General features: G+C 45.9%; 1 protein-coding gene across 2 annotated transcripts in view; it reads left to right on the plus strand.

The window, feature by feature from the left end:
* Positions 1–6,687, plus strand: part of MTERF2 (mitochondrial transcription termination factor 2) — a 40,260-nt gene extending 33,573 nt beyond the window's left edge. The window contains exons 3-4 of one of the 2 annotated variants that reach the window (XR_006742755.1): positions 1,036–1,151; positions 6,621–6,687. The gene's annotated coding sequence lies outside the window, so the exon portion shown is untranslated. The remainder of the gene's footprint in view (positions 1–1,035; positions 1,152–6,620) is intronic. The other variant, XR_006742756.1, reaches the window with a different exon arrangement.
* Positions 6,688–19,352: the final 12,665 nt, after the last annotated feature.

A 19,352-nucleotide genomic window follows, 5' to 3' on the forward strand; every position in this document is an offset into this window, starting at 1 on the left:
AGAGCATAAGGGGCTGCTCTTTTAGACTTAGGGACGGGAATGAACTAGAATGATTTAAAATGTGCAAATACATTTTGTAACCTCATGTGGTTTAGAGATCTAATATCTGGGTGAATTACGCAAGGAAATTCTTCATATGCCGTAGCCCTTTTTTGTTATTATTAAAATCATTATAAACAAAACAAAATAAATAATTTAAATATCTAAAAAAATAATAATAATATCCGGGTGAATTAATGTGAGATTTAACTTCACAGATCATGCTAACAGTTCTGCTATCAGAAGTCACCAATAATCTCTGCCACAGTGGACAAAGTTCTCCCACCCACCAGTGCTCAGAAGGCCTGCTTTTGGTGGCCTTCCTAATTTCCCTTTTCTCCAGAGGCAGTGGGGGCCAGAGTCTTCATTCTGCTTAAGCGCTCCAGGCTCCTCTTAAGAAGCCCTTAGAGAAGACTGCATAGTACCTAGGAACCTTCCAGTTTAACAGAATTCACTCTTACTGTTTCCTGTTTGAGTATAAAACTTCATTAGATGGCCATCGAGCTGTTCTCTGCTTAAAAGGTCTCAATGAGCTCAATTGGTTTATCTACCAACTCTTCCAGCATTAGAAGTCACTGTTGTCTTTGTTTTCCTGGAGTTTCTTGACTTTGAGACTCTGCCAAGGTAACTTTTCCTGAAGAAGTAAAACTGGGTCGGGCATGTTGTATCTGGCATGTCTTTGGGGTCAACCAGTTGCACTTCCAGCTCTTTCATAGAATCATCTTTAATGTGTATATACTTAGCCAGGGGCTGCATTTCATCAGTCTCCTCTAGCATCTCTTCCTCCTGCTCAACCACAGTCAATTGTAAAGAAGAAACCCCATCTGGCTTACCTCCCATTTTTTAGCTCAATTTCCTTTTTGCATTATTTCCTGCTTCCAGCTCTGAATTCTCTCTAAGTCTCCTAACCTGAACCTGGGACAGAGCATCAGTAATTATTGAAGATTCTCTCTTATTGTTTCTGTCAGTTGCTAAATTTGTTCTCCTCTTTTTTAGCCATTGGTTTGTTTGATTCACCTCTCCCTGTGACTTGGAATTTTCTCGTGTGCACACTGGAAGTGATGTTCTCTCTTCCCAATAGTTCCAAAAAGGAGGGCCTTCAATTTTGAAAGGTAAGCCATTAACCAATTTTAATAAAACTTAATAAAATAGTAAATAGTGCTTTAAGAGATCACTATCTTATGGTCTTAGTGAGGAATCATTTTAGAGTAGGAAATTGATTTACTAAAAAGGGTCATTTTTTTATTTTTTATTTTTGTAAGAAAGAGAAACCCACTTGAGCTGAAGTCAAAAAGGAGGTGGAGTTGAGGAGATGTTTGTGTAAATATCTCATGGGAGGCAAGGGCACTGTGTGCAGCCAGACCTCATGAGGAGCTACAGCCACCAACTGGTAGACTCTATGACCAAGGGAGCTACCCTCTGCTTTTCTCACTTCCACCTCTAGCTTCTCTTTCCTTATTCCCACTTCCATTATCTTTCCTTTGTCCCTAACCAGATCAGCTTCAAACAGCTTTCTTACTAGAATCATTGATACCCAAGTCTATATGTCTGGGGGAAAATAATCTAAGTACCCCAGTTTGAATCTGCCTCCTACCCCTGGTTCTAACCTACAGAGTGGTAAAACACTAAATATCCTGTAGTCTGATTCTGCTACACGCCCTGCTCTTCCTATGGCTATTTGGCTTTGCCTGGTTCCTCTATTACTTATGGTTACTATAGCCTTTGTTTCTTAGAGTCAGGAGAATCTAACCAAAACATTGGGCATTTGTTATACACCAGCCATATGTTTAACACTAGAAGATAACAAAAATCTTATCATTGGGGAGTTTACAGTCTAGATCACATGTGTCAAACACAAGGCCCGCGGGCCAAATCCGTCCCGCCAGGCCTTGCAATGTGGCCCGCACCGCGCTGTCATCACTGCACTCCGCTGCTTTCCATCACAATGACAGTTTATGACTGTTCAGTAAACCATTCGGCCTGCGATTTAGGCTGGATTTTAGATTTTGGCCCCTTCTCTGATTGAGTTCGACGCCCCTAGTAGATAAAGGCAAAACAGATGAACATTCAGTGTCTTTAAATCATTAAATGATATCACAAGTAAATGCCAAAATGAGTGGTCAGTAAAGAGGACTGAATGGATGCAAGAAAGATAGATATGGATGTGTGTTGCAGAAAGCTCCTGGGACAAAGAGAGGGAGAGTTATCTTTTAATAAGTGTTAAATGCCTGCTTTTATAAGGACTTGAGCTGGATACTTCTAAATAGGCAGAGTGTAATGACTACTATTTCCCACCACATCCAGTATAGATGTTAGACCCATGCAGAGGACTAGTATAAACCTAAACTACTTTACCTTGCGGCAAAGCACCCAAATGGTAGCAAAAACCTTTTCAGTGGTAAAGAGTTAAATGGGATTGGGCAAGGTGGAGCTTTAAAAAAATTACAGAGTAGAGCAGCCCAAAGTTGAACCTATAAGGTCCTTTATTGTCATCTATAGTAGTTGATTATGTTTACCACTAGAGGCCCAGTGTACAAAATTTGTGCATGAGGGTGTGTGTCTCTCAGCCCAGCCTGCACTCTTTCAAATCTGGGACCCCTCTCACAATCTAGACCTGCTGGCTCCCAACTGCTCGCCTGCCTGACTTTCTGCTTGCCCCTAACTGCTTCTGCCTGCCAGCCTGATCACCCCCTAACCACTCCCATGCCAGCCTGATTGATGCCTAACTGCTCCCCTGCCAGCCTGTTTGCCCCTAACTGCCCTCCCCTGCAGGCATGGACATCACTAACGGCTCTTCCCTGCAGGCCTGGTTCCCCCCAACTTCTCTCCCCTGCAGGCCTGGGTCCCCACCCTAACTGCCCTTCTCTGAAGCCCCAGTTGTCCCCAACTTCCCTCCTCTGCCAGCCTGGTCACCTCTAACTGCCCTTCCCTGCAGGCTTGATTGCCCACAACTGCCCTCCCTTGTAGATCTGGTCCCTCCCAACTGCCCTCCCCTGCTAGCCATCTTGTGGTGGCCATCTTGTGTCCACATGGGAGCAGTCATCTTTGACCACATGGGGGCAGCCATCTTGTGTGTTGGAGTGTTGGTCAATTTGCATATTATTCTTTTATTAGATATGATTAGATAGGATAGAGGCCAGGTGCATGGGTGGAGGTCGGCTGGTTTGCCCTGAAGGGTGTCCCAAATCAGAGTGAGGGTTCCCTTGGGGCATGGGGTGGCCTGGGTGAGGGGCTTGTGGTGGTTTTCAGGCTGGCCATGCCCCCCATCAACCCAAGCGGGGGCCCTGGTATTTGGGACTTATTTATCCTCTATAACTGAAACTTTGTAGCCTTAGGCAGAGGCCAAGGCAGGCCAGGGCTGCATAAACTTGGCTTCCTCCATTGCCGAGGGCAACTCAAGCCTCCTGCTCTCTCCAGCTCCATGGCTGCCACCATTTTTGCTGGGATTTATTTATCTTCTGTAATTGAAACTTTGTAGCCTTAAGCAGAGGCAGGCCAGGATAGGCGGAAAGCTTAGCTTCCTGCTCTCTCTGTGGCCGCAGCCATCTTGGTTGGGTTAATTTTATACTTGCTCCTGATTGGCTGGTGGGCGTGGCTGTTGGGTATAGCGGAGGTATGGTCAATTTGCATATTACTCTTTTATTAGCTAGGATTATAGCACAAAAAAGCTGGAAAAGGAGTTCTTTTAATTTAGTACCTGCTATAATATTTATGAATTAGGTAATACAAATAATATCTGTTATTTGTCTAAAAGTAATCTGTGGGTAGTGGGACTGGATGTGGGTGTTGATGATTGGTTGATCTCCCCATTGGTTGATAAATTGTTAGAGCTGGGTGATGTGTACTTGAGGGGATTTGTTTTCTATCTTCTCCAATTTTATGTATGTTTGAAATTTTTTATAACCAATTTTTAAAATTTAAGATGAACTTGAAGCCAAATTAAAGTGATTCTCACTGGCAAAGATAGGACAAATTGAACATCAAAATGATTGCAACTGTTCGTATATTGATTTAACTTGATTCCAATAAAAAATCAACTTAAAAAAAATCTAGGCAAGTTGAATATGATGTTAAGATGAAAATGTAAACAAGCAAAAGTTGCCAAGAAAACAATGAGAGGAAACTAGTCCTATCAAATATGAAACATGCTATGAAATATCCTATCTAATAAAGAGGGGATATGCAAATTGACTGTCACACCATAACAAGATGGCTGCACCCACAGCAGAGGCGGAGTTCCCATAACAAGCCTTAATGAGTAATCAGCAGGGACCTGAGGCTGCATAGCGCTGGGCAGGGGCAGGGGCTTGAGGCTGCACTCCCTTGCCTGGTGGGGCTTGACAGGGGTCTCAGGCTGTACCCCTTGGCTTGGGCCAGGGTACCTCAAGGTGTGCCTTTCCTCCAGGCACCAGGCCAGGTGACCTGAGCTGCATTCCCCACCTGGCAGGGTTGATGGGGTTGGGGCCAGCTGGGTCTGGATCTAGTCCAATGGGGAAGGGCTGGCCGGGTCTCATGCGATTTCAAGGCACACGTGGGTGGGTGGGGACTTGACTCTTGTTCCTGTGGCGCACCCCAGACTCTGACAGAATGCAGATTTTCATATACATTTTACTAATTTTCTGCCTAAACCGGTTTGGCTCAGTTGTAGAGCATCGGTCTGAGGACTGAAAGGTCCCAGGTTAGATTCCGGTCAAGGGCATGTACATTGGTTGCGGGCACATCCCTGGTAGGGGGTGTGCAAGAGGCAGCTGGTCGATGTTTCTCTCTCATTGACATTTCTAGCTCTCTATCTCTATCTTTTTATGACTAAAAAGCCAATAAAATATATATATATATACATTTTACTAATTTTCTTTAATCTCTGACACTTCTATTTTTAAAATAGCCGGGACTGGTTTGGCTCAATGGATAGAGCGTCGGCTTGGGGACTGAAAGGTCCCGGGTTCGATTCCAGTCAAGGGCATGTACCTTGGTTGCGGGCATATCCCCAGTAGGGGGTGTGCAAGAGGCAGCTGATCGATGACTCTCTCTCATCGATGTTTCTAACTCTCTATCTCTCTCCCTTCCTCTCTGTACAAAATCAATAAAATATATAAAAAAAATAAAAATAAATAAATAAAAATAAAAAAATAAAAAGTCAATAATATATATATATATATATATATACATTTTACTAATTTTCTTTAATCTCTGACACTTCTATTTTTAAAAAAATATATTTTATTGATTTTTCACAGAGAGGAAGAGAGAGGGATAGAGAGTCAGAAACATCGATGAGAGAGAATCGTCAATCAGCTGCCTCCTGCACACCCCCCACTGGAGATGTGCCCGCAACCAAGGTACATGCCCTTGCCCGGAATCGAACCTGGGACCTTTCAGTCCGCAGGCCAACGCTCTATCCACTGAGCCAAACCGGTCCCGGCTCATCTCTGACACTTCTATTGCAGAGAAAGGGCAAATAGCAATATTAAAATATTTCCTCTAATTAATTCCCTGTTAATGTGTACGAATTTTGTGCACTGGGTTACCAGTAAATAATTAAAACAATGAGCATGAATAGATCACAGATCAATGGAACATTATGGTAAATTCAGAGGAAGAACCAAATATGTATGAGAATTTTCTGTATGATAAAGGTGCCATATCCATTTGGTGGAGTAAAAATGCTTTTTGAAAGTTTTTACTTGGGGTAAAAAAAAAGATATCCATTACAATGGTACTTAATTAAAACATGTTTAATTTTTTTTTATAGCCTTGGATTTGGGAATGTCTTTCTAACTGTGATTCAATATTCAAATGCCTTTAAAAAGAGTAATAAATTGGCTAAATAGAAATCTAAAACCTCTTCAAGTAAAAGAAACCATAATGAAGGACAAATAGTAAACTGGGGAAAATATTTGCATTTAATCCCTGTAGTAGACAACTCACTATGGAAAGCTGCTAGAACTTAAGATGAAATGAAACAACAACACAGTGGGAAAATGGGCAAAGTACAAGAACCGAGCTCCCAAAGAAAGAGAAAAAGGAAGACGACAAATGCCTCTTCAGTGTGAGAAGATGCTGATCCTCACTCGGCATCCATTCTGAGAGCGCTGCCAATGTAAACTACCCTGAGATACTTCCTCCTATCAGATTGGCGGAGGCCCCGTTGTTTAGCAACACCTTCTCTTGGAGAGGCTTATGGAAATATACACTGTCTTGCCTCGTACTGATGGAATGCCAAATGAGTGACTCTTCCAAAATGGCAACTTGGCAATTAACGCAATTGCAAGCACTTTTACCCTTGACTCAGCAATCCCACCTTTGGGAATTTATCCTAATGATCTATCTGCAAATGGGTGAGATGATGAATGCATGATTTTCATTACAGCATCAAAATGATTTAACAAACTGTGGTCCACCCACCCAATGGAATACTATGCACTTGTTTAAACAAACAAACAAAAGTGAGAAAATTCTATAAACTCATTTGGAAAAATCTCTAAGATATATTGTTGGAATTTTTTTTTGTTTTATTAGACTTAATGTTGACTTTAGAGTAACAGAGTTTGTCAGTTATATATGATTTAAACTTTCTTTAGGGTTCTTGACTGTTCGAGTGCAGTGCATCAATTCTGCTGTTGCAAGGTGAATCGCACAAGGAAAGAAGAAAAAATTAGAAAAACACTGAATTACAGGTAAGGTGAAAAAAAAAAACCACACAAAAAACAAAAACAAAACAAGAAAAGCAACTAGCCAGAAATGATGAAGCTCTCACAAGCTGAAGTCAGGTGATAGCACCGCCTGTTCACTGAAGGAGTTTTTATATCATCCATATAGTTGGGTTCCTTTCTATTTTCTTGTTAACAGCACATTCTGTTATTCACAGAAGCATAAACTTAGTAAGATTTTTCTGCATTATTTCTAAGAGGCAAAACTGGATGTTGCCAGTCATCGATTCAGAATTAAATCTTCCTTGCTCATTCAACATAAGTCCATAGATATGCTTTTCCATTCTCAAACATGATTCAGGTTCTTTGCTTCTTAGCTAATGGCTGGTGTGGTTCAGTGGTTAGAGCATTGGTCCACACACCAGAGGGTCAAGAGTTCGATTCCTTGTCAAGGGCACATACCTGGGTTTAATTCCTAGTGCCCAGTCCGGCTAGCGCAGGAGGCTACCAATCGATGTGTGTTTCTCACATTGATGTTTATCTCTCTCCCACTCCCTTCCTCCTTTTCACTCTCTCTGAAAAGCAATGGAAAAATATCATTGGGTGAGGATTAACAGGAAAAACAAAAAATTGGACATATGCACAAAATTTTAACATTTATTTCACCCTAGTCAGAGGATTTCAAGTTCTTTTTGTTTTCTTTGTAATTTATAAAATTTCTACAAAGATGTTAAGAACTTTTCTAACCAGATGCAAGGAAATCAACAATGTAGAACTCACCTGTTGGGAACATGGGTTAATATTCTGTCCCTGAGCTCAGAAAGGACTGGGCTTGAGTTTTGCCTCTTCTACTGTCCACCTGTGCGCCCTGGGGCACCTTATTACCTCGCTGCCTAACCGTTTCCTCACCTGTAAGGGGGGTGGTAGTCAAGGAACCTCAGCCTAAGGCGATGGTGAGGATTGAAGTGGGAGAGTATAGGTAGCATCCAGCGCCAAATGCTTTGGCTATTATTATTTTTAGAGAAAATACCACTTTCTCTTGGCACTATAGTGAGCTTCTACTGGAAATATGTGTAGTTAATCAGGTTGTAGTTAATATTTAAATACTAAAATTGAGCTTTGCTTAAAAATTAAAATAATATAGTGAATCACCAACAGGTGGCAGCATATCACAGTTTCTTCACAACATTGGACTGGCCATAGCGTCCTTGCTGGACAAATTGTTAGAATCTGTTTCCAAAGGAAGGAAGCAACTTTAGAGTTTATCTAATTTGCCTCCTTCCATTTACATATATGGAAACCTGAAGATGAAGTAAAAACAAAGAGCACAATCTCTTCATTTGCCAGGAAAAGGCGGGGGCAGAGGAGTGGGCTGGGGAGAGCCATCTCTGTGTGCATGGCACACTGAATTTGGGTTGTTTCCACAGGACCCCATTAGCCTGTCAAGTAAACTTAGACTACGTGGCAGAAAACATTTTCTAGTTTCAAATAGAAATCTCAGTTTTGGGAATAAAAAATGTATTTCTTATTCATGCAAAGTAAGTGGTTGATGAACCTCAAAAGGTGGAGACTCCCCTTCCTCGCCTCCCCTCCCCCCCATTTTCTCATTGGCAGAGGCATTGCCCTTCATTATGTCACTGGGTCCTCACAGTCAGGGGCAATGCTATTGTTCCTGCTTTACAGATTAGGAACGGAGGTTCCAGGGAGAAAATGCCCTCATGCGCAGGGGAATGTGACTTCAAATCCGGGTCACTTGTCCATTGTTTTGTTCATTCACTGAAAACCAGTGTTTGTTAAATGTGCCAGTGTGTGCTAGCGGCTGGGAACGCACAGGACAATGGGGACTACACCTCTAAGGTGTTGCGTGATGTCTGTCCTTATAGGATACAGTGTCTGAACTGCACAATGCCAGATTCCTGCCTCTTTTCACCATGCAGGCATCTGCACAGTGCCCTGCACACACAGTGAGTCCCCAGCAAATATCGATTACACTGAGCGGCCTGAGCATATCCCAAAGGCCCTTGAAGCCACTGGATTGCAGTCATTGACAGCAGGCTCAGAACTATTTTATTAAATATCACAGGATATGTTGACATATGCATACTCTCTACTGCTCCAGAAAGCACGTAGGGGCTGCAGGATGTTCACATAGCCAATGAAGTCTTTGTGTTTTGGTCTATAGCCCCCAGACCTCTTTCAGAATACCCCCAGAAAGCGGAGCCCGCAGGCCCTGGGTGCACCGCTAGATGGCAGTAGCAGCCCGCGCTGTTCTTGGGCTGGGGTCAGCCTCACACTTAAGAGGGTAAGGAGCCTTTAGAAGTAGCTGGTCTATCCCTTCCCTTTACAGGCAGGAAAGCTGAGGCCCTCAAAGGGAAAGACACCTGCCAAGGTCAGGTAGCTTAGTTGGCCAAACAATCTTAATGGACAGACGTAGGGGTTGCTGACTTTGGTGACTTAATAGTTGCAGCAAAATTTCCTTATGGATTCATTGAAAAACTAGGAAAACAAAAACAAAACAAAACAAAAAAACACCACACACAGCAATACAAAAGAAGGGGAATGAAGTTAAAAGTAAATCTGCCTCCTACCCTGACCCCTTATGCCCTTCCCTAGGTGTCCTCCCCAGTAGCCCCACTGCTACTAAGTCTTCCCTAACTACCCAGAGATATATGTAATTAAACACACACACAGAGTTTGGGTGTTGTAAATGCACCTCAGTCTGTGTGTGATCAGATGGATATAATGTTCGCATGCAGTATAAAGTAATATAAACAAAAGTGGGAAAGCCGTGGACCTCAGAAAAATGTCTCCTTCACCCTCCCAACACCCCCCCCCCCCCAAAAAAAAAAAAAAAGCCCATGAAGTGGTTTCCAAACTCTGGAGTGGCTTTATTTTTACCACTTCTCTGTTGATTTAACAGATTAAAACTCTGCCAGCGGCACCTAGAGTGTCGATCTGGGTAAATCCTGCCTTCTGAAGCTCTCGCTCCCCGTTGTAATTAAATTACTGTAAATACAATTAGAAGGCCCCTCTAGGTGGTCTGTGTGACACCAGCCCCCAAGAAATTGCCTTAAGATACTTGAACCAAAAGTAAAGAGCAAAGTGGCAGAATCCCCTTAATCTGCGGGGCCGATCCTTTGAGGATCTCTGGCCATGAAATAACAGGCCTTCGGTGTTATTACAGGCGGCACTTTCAGGAGATCTTTTTCTCTCAACTGTCACTGGCCTTCAAGGTGAGGGCGGGGGCTCTGGCCTCTGCTGCCTGCCCCGGCCCCAGCCTCCACAGTGATCTGTGAGTCCTGCTCCCCACCTGGAGGAGGGGGAGCTGGGAAGCTGGTACTTTGCATCCAGCACCTTTTTGCATCGTGTTGGGAGCTGTTGCTATGTGGTCCACGTGTGTTGCTCAACAAGCTTAAACTTTGCACAGCCCGTGCTAAACTAATTTGCGTCAATTTGTCTACATCATGCCAACAATCGTTGTGAGAGTCTTGAATAGAACATACAAGGCTGCTGATAAAGGCCCTCGGAGCAGATGCCGCCAGCCATTATGCGGGGCCTCGCCATCCTAGTTCTTCACCATGGTTTCTTCATATCCTAGTGACAGTGTTAGTTTTTCCACCCTGGGGTTGAAACTTTTTTTCTCTTAAACAATGGGCAGCCCTATACAACTGGCACTCCGACCTCCAGCAGACTTTTTTTCTTCTTTTTTTAAGACACGGCTGTGGCTAAATTCTAGTCCCAGGGTTTCCTAACCACTTTTTTTTTTTTTTTTTTTTTGCACGTTTCAGAGAAACCAAGTAGAATTAAGATTTTTAGGGAGAGTTTGTGCAACTGTGACCAGTGCTATTCTACTTCTCTGTCATTGTGTTGAACTAAAATTTTAAGTGTAAAAAATGATCCATTTTTATGGGAAGTATTTTTGGCAGATAAGGAAAACATTTAGGACTAAAGACAGTAGAATCAACACAAGACAACCATTGTGCTATATGAAATGTGGGAAATAATCTCACATTTAGAAGAAGCTTCCATTTTTTTTTTTTTTTCCAAAGCCAGATCTGGAAATGCATAGATCGGTCAGTTTGAGGAATGCCCCGGAGACCCCAGGGGAGCTCGTTCAGTCTCCCACTTAGTCCACGATTTAGTTCTGTCCCTTTGCAATGCTTCTTCCCACACTAACCCACGAACGATCTAAAAACCACCCTGAGAAAATGGATAAATATCCAAATGTTTGCAGTTAAGTGACACTATGTCTGGGGAGGAAGAACTGATGATGGTTTATTCAACAGCTGATCACTGAGTGCTTACTACGTGCCAGGCCCCCTTCCAGGTGTGAGGGCACAGTTCTCGCTAACGCAGCACCTCAGAAACAGGCACTAAGGGACAGGCCAGCAGATGCCGTGACAGGCAGCGGGAATGGGAATGCCAGGTGATGCGAGGCTGAGAAGGAAGACGAAGAGGAGAAAATAGTCAAAGAGCTACTTTAGATACAAAGCGAAGAGAAGATGTCGCCGAGGAAATGACATTTGAACAGAAGAAACTCAGAGGAGGGAGGGAAGCAGCCTTGAAAACGTTAGTGGTCCAGGCAGAGGGGACAGTGGGAGCCAAAGTCTCTGAGAGAGGAATGGCTTTGGATGTCCATCAGTGCGGCCAGAGAACGGGTCTCTAGGGGGGCAAGGAGGGAGGAGATGGGGTCCCCAAGCCATGAGAATACACAGGAAGGGCAAATGCTGCGTTATCACAGGTATCTCCACTATTCCGTGTCCCAGTGAGGAGAGGGGAGCTGGCTGATGGGTCAGCATGAGGCTCTGGAGCTGACTGAGGCCAACAGACATGTGATGAGCTGCTCAAAATCACCAGTAATCATTATGAATTGCATGGGGCGTCCCACACACTGAAATTCTAGCCCCCCAACGTGATATTAGGAGGTGGGTCCTGTGGGAGGTAATCAGGTGAGGAGGGCAGAGCCCTTTTGAAAGGGCTTGGCACCCTTATAAAAGGGACCTCAGGGAACTTGCTTGTGCCTCTGTCATTCGAGGACACAAGGAGAAAACAGCCATCTGCAACCCAGAAGGAGACCCTCCCCAGAACCACGCTATGCTGGCACCCTGAGCTCAGACTTCCAGCCTCCAGAACACACAGTGAGGTGTTCCTGTTGCTGCTGAAAATGGTAGGCATCTCGACTTCCTAAAAAGCAAAAACAAGGTCAGGCAACCTGCAGCATAGTGGGGTTCATAGGTTACCAAGAGCTAAGAGGTGGAGAACAAGCCTGTAATGGGCTGAGAGATTTGCCCAAGCCGGGAGGTCAGAGGCTGCTGGAGCTTGAAAAATGAACAAGAGATAAGTGCATTCCCGGCAGGGGGACGGTGCCACCGTGTTTCCCCGAAAATAAGACATCCCCTGAAAATAAGACCTAGCGCAACTTTGGGAGAAAAAATTAATATGACACTGTCCTATTTTCGGGGAGACAGTGTAGTAGTCTATAGTATTTCCTTACAGCACCCTAAACAGACTAAGACAGAAATGTTTAAAATTTGCAAATTAGAATATAACTTCTACCAATGATCTGGCAAGAGTTAGAAAGCTGAACAACGTCAAGTGTTGGCAGAGAAACAGGCAGTGGAGCCCTCATGCCCACGGGTGTGACGGTGGATGGGTGCAGCTCTTCTCAAAACCACACCTGAAATTACGTAGGCAAATCAGATACCTGAGATGTCTGATGACCTAGCAGTGCTGTTCTTAGGACTCATATAGTCCATGAAATCCTATTTTGAAAAAAAGACCTCGGAATTTAAAAATAGGACTTCGTAAGAACTGCTCACCAACCAGGGCCTGGGGGACACCACGTCCCGGGTCCATGTCACAGCAGCACTGTGTGTGCTCTTTCCACCAGGAGCACAGGCTGCAGTCCCTCCGGGAGCCGCCAGCGCCGAGCTCACACACACTGGGCGGCTGGGCCTCTCACCCGCCCACAGCTGATGCCACCCCTCCTTCCCTGTGTCCCTCAGAAGTCAGCTCACCTCCCCACCATGTACAGGGCCCGGGCAAGGGGGTACCAGTGGAGGCCTAATACCACATCTAAATATTTAAAACTTATACATCAAACAGTTAAATATGCTCTATCTTTCCATCTTGACAAGCATACCTTCTTGACAACCTGGAAGGCAGCTCAGAGCCTAGCATTCCTGGATTCCCTGGAGCATACAGGAGCCAGCTCCCAGCTGGAGCCTGTCCGCTGCCGTTCCCACCAGCCCACACTGGGAGGAGACCTGCGTGCACGTGTGAGGGCACCCAACCTGCGTGCCAAGCTCCAAACATACTCTCAACACTCATTTTTTTTGTTTTGTTTTAGAAAGACCTAAAGAAGAGACCTGCACAGACTCTCTAGGTCACATGTGTCAAACACAAGGCCCACGGGCCAAATCCGTCCCACCAGGCCTTGCAATGTGGCCCGCACCGCGCTGTCATCACTGCACTCCGCTGCGTTTCCATCACAATGACAGTTTATGACTGTTCAGTAAACCATTCGGCCCGCGATTTAGGCTGGATTTTAGATTTTGGCCCCTTCTCTGATTGAGTTCAACACCCCTACTCTAGGTGAACATGACACATTCCAAGGTCCAGAGTACCAAGGTGAGCATGTCTCCTTGACCCTGTGACTCTGTCCCAGGAGGTGTGACAGCCACGTGGGGCCCTCTCAGGCGAGGGGACTGGGCATAGGCGCCCCTGCCTGGGCAGAGAGGTGGGACTTTGGGAAGCTGGGTGAAGCCAGGCTGCGGCGGGGCCCTGGAGGCCATATTATGGAAAGGAGGCAGACTTGATTCCTAAGCAGTAGGAACCTTGACGGCTTTAAAGCAGAGCTTTATGGTAATAAAACTAGACATGATGCAAGTAGGACCATTTTGAGACCAAGGTCAAACTGCCCCAAATACTTAGAGATGTTACTTACTAGCTATGGAGCCTTGGGTGATCCCACTTAATCTCTCTGGGCCTCAGTTTCCCATCTGTGAACCGGTGGGTGTACAAGATTGACAATCTCAATAGCCCCTTCTGTCACACATCAGTTTTCCTTGTCTGTAAAGTAAGTGGGTCGGAACAGACCAGGGATTTTCACCGGCTTCAATGGGGAGTCTTGCCTTCCATCCCCTGCACCAGACCAGTGAAATCAGCGTCTCCTGTTTTAAATTTCCTCCAGCTGATCCTAACTGCAGCCAGGGTAGAGACTCCCTGATGATGCCCTGTAGGCTTCCTCTCCCACCGCCACCTGAATTTTCCCCTTGGTGAGAAGAGCGCTTCGGGCAATATAGTCAGTCTCCCGGCTTCTCTTATTCCCGGCTTCTCTTATTTCTGGGGCTGCAGACCCTCCTGAGACAAGCAGGGCTTTGTCAGAGGAGGACAGGGCTCCGAGGGTCATGGGGCACCTGCCTCTGTGTGGTGCGGCCGGCGGGAGCTGGGGTTTGAAGCCTGGGCAGACAGGTGCTGCTCCCAAGAACCAGGCCCCCCGAGGGGCGGCCAAGGTTGGGAGTTGGCACAGAGAGGCCACTTCTCAAGAGGCGTGAATATGCTGACGTTTCCGGCATCTCCTCGCCCCGCGAGGCACCTGCGGCCCCGGGCTTCTTGGCAGGTGAGGAGGAGCGAGGAGAATGGTGCTTTTCTCGAGCTATTCCCCAGAACAACACCTCTTGACATCTCAGCCTGTGGAAGCCTTGCTGGGGAGGCAGGAAGGGGCGTTTGTGTTCAAGTGCCACTTTCCAGCCCTGCGTCCGGAGCTTAGCATGTTCTGGGCACCGTGAATGAGGCCGGCTGACGCTTTGTATCAAATGTAAAGTGGCCTCTTTTCACACGGCTGGCACTGGAAGCTGATGACCACTCGGGCAGGATCCAGAGCTCTCCGGGAGCTTGGCAGGGCTGAGCACAGGCCCTGAATCGCAGCTCTGTGGGCAGCAGGGACAATGCCGCCTGCACGGAGTTGTCGCCACGGAGCGGGATTCTCAAGGCTGGAGGGGATGAAGATCCGTTAGGGGCCAGCGAGCTGCCTCTGCCACCTGCCACTCCGTCCTGGAGCCAGCTCTCAAGTGCAAAGATGATGGCTTCCTCATTCCTCCGGGACATGGAGATTGGGTACCGAAGTATCAGCATGTCCAGGACAAGCTCGCGGTTTACAGGAACAACAGGAGAGAACACTGAGACAAGGGCTGTCCTTGAAAATCTGACATTCAAACCAAAGGAATAGGGGTCACTTTTTTAGATGTATGAAGCAGAAATTTTATTTCCAAGCTCTTAAAGTGTCCCACATTAAATCATAGGCCTGTCATTAAGATGCTTGCAGCAGAAATAATTCTTTTAGTTTGTATTATTTTCACATTTTTTAAAAACCATTTGCAATGTTCTATAGGTCACATTTTAAACAATTTAAGAGGTATAAAGTATGCCAGAAACCGGTTTGGCTCAGTGGACAGAGTGTCGGCCTGCAGACTGAAAGGTCCCGGGTTCGATTCCGGTCAAGGACATGTACCTTGGTTGCGGGCACATCCCCTGTGGGGGGTGTGCAAGAGGCAGCTGATCGATGACTCTCTCTCATTGATGTTTCTAACTCTCTATCCCTCTCTCTTCCTCTCTGTAAAAATAAATAAATAAAATATATATTAAAAAAAAGGGAAAAAAGAGGTATAAAGTAATGAAGTATTTTGAAAAAGTATAACCACAATGCTATAGAGTAGAGGAAATTTAAGAAGATAATGATCAAATCCTTTTTACATACCAGAGGGGGCAGTCTAATACACAACTGAGCATTCATGTTTCCAACCAAGTCTGCTAAGAAACAGCTTCCATGTTTAGTGTTAAAAATAAAACAATGTTCTCATTTATAGAAACAACATTATCTGATTAGTAAAGCCTGTTCCCCAGTTCTGTACTTGCTTGTCTTTTTAAAAAATATATTTTATTGATTTTTTACAGAGAGGAAGGGAGAGGGATAGAGAGTTAGAAACATCAATGAGAGAGAAACATTGATTAGCTGCCTCATGCACACCCCCTTTTGGGGATGTGCCTGTAACCAAGGTACATGCCCTTGACCGGAATTGAACCTGGGACCCTTCAGTCCGCAGGCCGATGCTCTATCCACTGAGCCAAACCGGTTAGGGTCTTGTTTGTCTTTTTATTGATTTTAGAGAAGAAGGGAGAGAAACATTGATTTGTTGTTTCACTCCTTTATGCATTCATTGACTCATATGTGGCCAGAGAGTGAACTCACAGCTTTTGTGCATTAGGATGATGCTCTAACCATCTGAGTACTCAGCCAGGGCTGTACTTGCTTGTCTTCATTTAGAAATTCATGAGAAAAGAACAAATTTTGTTATAGTATGAAAATCTTAGGAACAACAAATGACGAATGTTCACTTTTTTAAATCCTCACCCAAGGATATGTTTATTGATTTTAGAGAAAGGGAGAGGACGAGAGAGAGAGAGAGAGAGAGAGAGAGAGAGAGAGAGAGAGAGAGAGAGAGAGGGAGGGAGAGAGAAAGGGGTGGGGGAGAGAAATATTGGTTGTTGGCTTGTCACCTGGCCAGGAGCACCAATATTCACTTTTAAAAAAATGTTTTTCTTCCTAAAATGTAAACATCCAGTAAATAAAATATTCATGATATTCCAGGTATAGAAACACCAATAATCACATATGAAAGAGATGTGTTTTTACTATATGTGGTGATAAGGTTGTTGTTTGTCTTAAGCATTTCACCAAAACCATAAAAACATCCAGGTCATTTACTATTTAAAAGTTTATCCCTTTACCAAGTTTTCTCATTTGAATTGACTCATCAATTTCTGTAGAATTTTGGCTCTAGGACCAGGCCACAGAAAAGTCTAAAATACCTAAAGGTCACCTGGCTTCAGAAGTGTTTTCTTGCGCCGTGGAGATAGTCATTCGTCACTGTGCTTGGAAGTGGTCCTCAGCGAACTTCCCCACAGTCTTCAGGGTAAAGCTTAAGACCTGGGCTCTGGGAAGGGGCTGGAATTTGGACCAGCAGGGCACCCTTACAGGCATTCTGCATGCCACACTGTTGCAGTTCTGCAGCTGCCTGAGATCTGATCCTCTCCAAACCACCTCCAGTTTGTTGGCTATTTGGATATTTTCTTTTGTGAAGGGCTTATGAAAATCCCCCGCCTATTTTTATAAGAAATATGTATCTTAATTTTTCTAATTTTATAAAGATATATGTTCCTGTGACACTTTGCTAAATAGGTCTCTCATAGGACCTTAAAGGGCCCCAGAAGCTTAATCTTCGTTGAATTCAAGGTAAGCTCACCTCTGTCAGGTATCAACTACACCTCCACCTCCTCCAGGAAGCCCTCTCTGAATGCTCTTAATGAACCCATTGTCACCTCTCATTTCACTGAACGCATGGCATTGTATTTGTGGGTTCACTTCTCTGTGTCCTCTTGCCAGTTCCCTGAAGTCAAGGGCCTTTGCCTTCCCAAAGCCTAACACTGTACTGTGGCCTGGGAATTCATTGAAAATTCATTTATAGGATGAACAAAGCCCTGGCCTAATTACAAGCTACTATTACTATTACAAACATTAATCAGAACTGATTTTTATTTTGCCTTCAAGGACCTTTCAGGGGACACGCACGAGGTACACATAAAAATGTACTTTAAAATAGCTTATTAGAAACTATTATGTATCCAACCTGAGTTGCTTTTTCAAAAAACGATTTTATTTTGAGGCAATTATAATTTCCCATGTAGTTGTTAGAAATAAAACGTCTTACATAATTATAATCCAATATCACAATCAGGAAACCTATACTGATACAATTCACTGAACTTCTACAGATCTCACTCGAATGTTTCAGTCCCAGGCAATTTCATCAGTGTCTGGGCGGAGCCCCGAGAGGGGATGCCTGCTCACGCCCGCGCCTCACAGGCCCCGCCCTCTCACTCCGTCCCCGCCCTCTCACTCCGGCCCCGCCCCTCCAGTTCTCAGCCACCCGGAAGCTCCTCACTAGGCCACGCCCACCAGCAGTGGCGGATTTTTGGAAAGCGGAGACCCGGTCGTAAGGAAGCCTATGAGCCCCGTCGTCCGAGGGCGGTATCCTGTCCTCCTGCCCCTGCTGTCCTTCGGGTCCTTTCGCAAGGGAGCCGGCCGTGGGGCTGGCTGTCGCCTCTCACTGGCCGGGATGGGAACTCCGCTCTGCAGGCCTGAACTCGGGGAGCCGCCTGGGGTCCGAGGGTTCGTTCGTGGGACCTCCCGCTCTTCCCAGACTACACGCACCCAGCCGGGGCTTTCCGCGGCCCCCAGGTGGCCGAGGGGGCCTGGCCCGGGGCGCGGGTGGCGGGAGAGTCCGCCCGGGGCAGCGTGGCCGAGCCGCCCGGCTTTAGCTTGGGCACGGGCTCCGCGGAGGGATCCTGCCGAGGGTGCCCACGGCTCAACCCGGGCTGGCTGAGGGGGCGGGGCCTGCGGCCAGTGGGCGGGGCTTGCGATGGGCGGGTGAGGCTCACGTGGAGTGGGCGGGGCCTGGGGCAGGGCGTGTGAGCCCCAGGGAAATGTTGAGCCAAACTCTGATACAGTTTCTGCTCCCTGGTCCTGAGAATTCCGTGGTGAGCAAAATGCTGACAGCCAGGGCGGGAGACGGACCGTAAACACATACTCCCAGTATATAATCATGTAGTTGTAAGTTGTGAGAGTGTCGTGAAAGGAAAATACAGGGGACTCTGCGGGCCTCCCGGGGAGACATCCCTCCGGAAGCTTCCTAGTCAGAAACAGACCGAGTCCTGGCTCCACCACTTGCGAGCTGGGTGCCCTGAGCGAGATGGGTGGTCAAGCTGGGCCACGAACTCTTGGGTCAAAAATAGGCTTAACCCAGCCTTGTGCAAACTGGCCCTGCAGGGCTTCTAAAGGGCAGCCCGGAAAGGCGGGGCCCTGGGCAGCTTCTTGGAATTAAGGACTTATGTATTCACACACCTCCTTCTCTGCCCCCTCCGGTGTGGCCTGAGCCTTTGTGTTGCCCCAAATTCATGTTGAAATTCTAATGCCCACCATGATTGTATCCTGAGGTAGGGCATTTGGGAGGTGAGTGGGCCATGAGGGCAGCACCCGCCCAGCCTGTCGTCTTTTGTTTCAGCAGCCTGAGCTGACTGAGACACCCTCCTTGCAGGAACTTCTCCGACCTTGTCCAGAACCTAAATTGGATGAAATCCTGGGTTGGTGATCCCACAGCGCCCTGTTCTTCATTACAAAGTACACATTGTGCCGCCTTTCTTAGCGGCTCTGGGCTTCGTGAATCATGGATTGTGTTTCAATCATCTCTCTTTTATTTTTTCCTATTTATTGAATTTATTGGGGTAACACTGGTTAGCAAACGTATACAGGTGTACAAATCCACAACACATTGTCTGTACATTGTACTGTGTGTGCGCCACCCCAACCAAGTCCAGTCTCCATCCATCACCATTTATCACCCCGATACTCTGCTCCACTCCCCTAAATCCTCTCCGCTTGGCAATCACCACGTTGTTGTCCATGTCTATGATTTTTCCTCCTCGTTTTTCTGCTCAATCCCTTCACCCCAGTCCTCTCCACCTCCCCAGCTGTCGGCCTGAGTGGAGGTTTCTGTTCCTTGCAAACTCATGGCTAAAACTTGCTTTAAAGTTGGTGCCCACTGC

The sequence above is a fragment of the Pipistrellus kuhlii genome, unplaced genomic scaffold (genome assembly GCF_014108245.1).
Source record: "Pipistrellus kuhlii isolate mPipKuh1 unplaced genomic scaffold, mPipKuh1.p scaffold_m20_p_3, whole genome shotgun sequence".
NCBI classification, from domain to species: Eukaryota; Metazoa; Chordata; class Mammalia; order Chiroptera; family Vespertilionidae; genus Pipistrellus; species Pipistrellus kuhlii.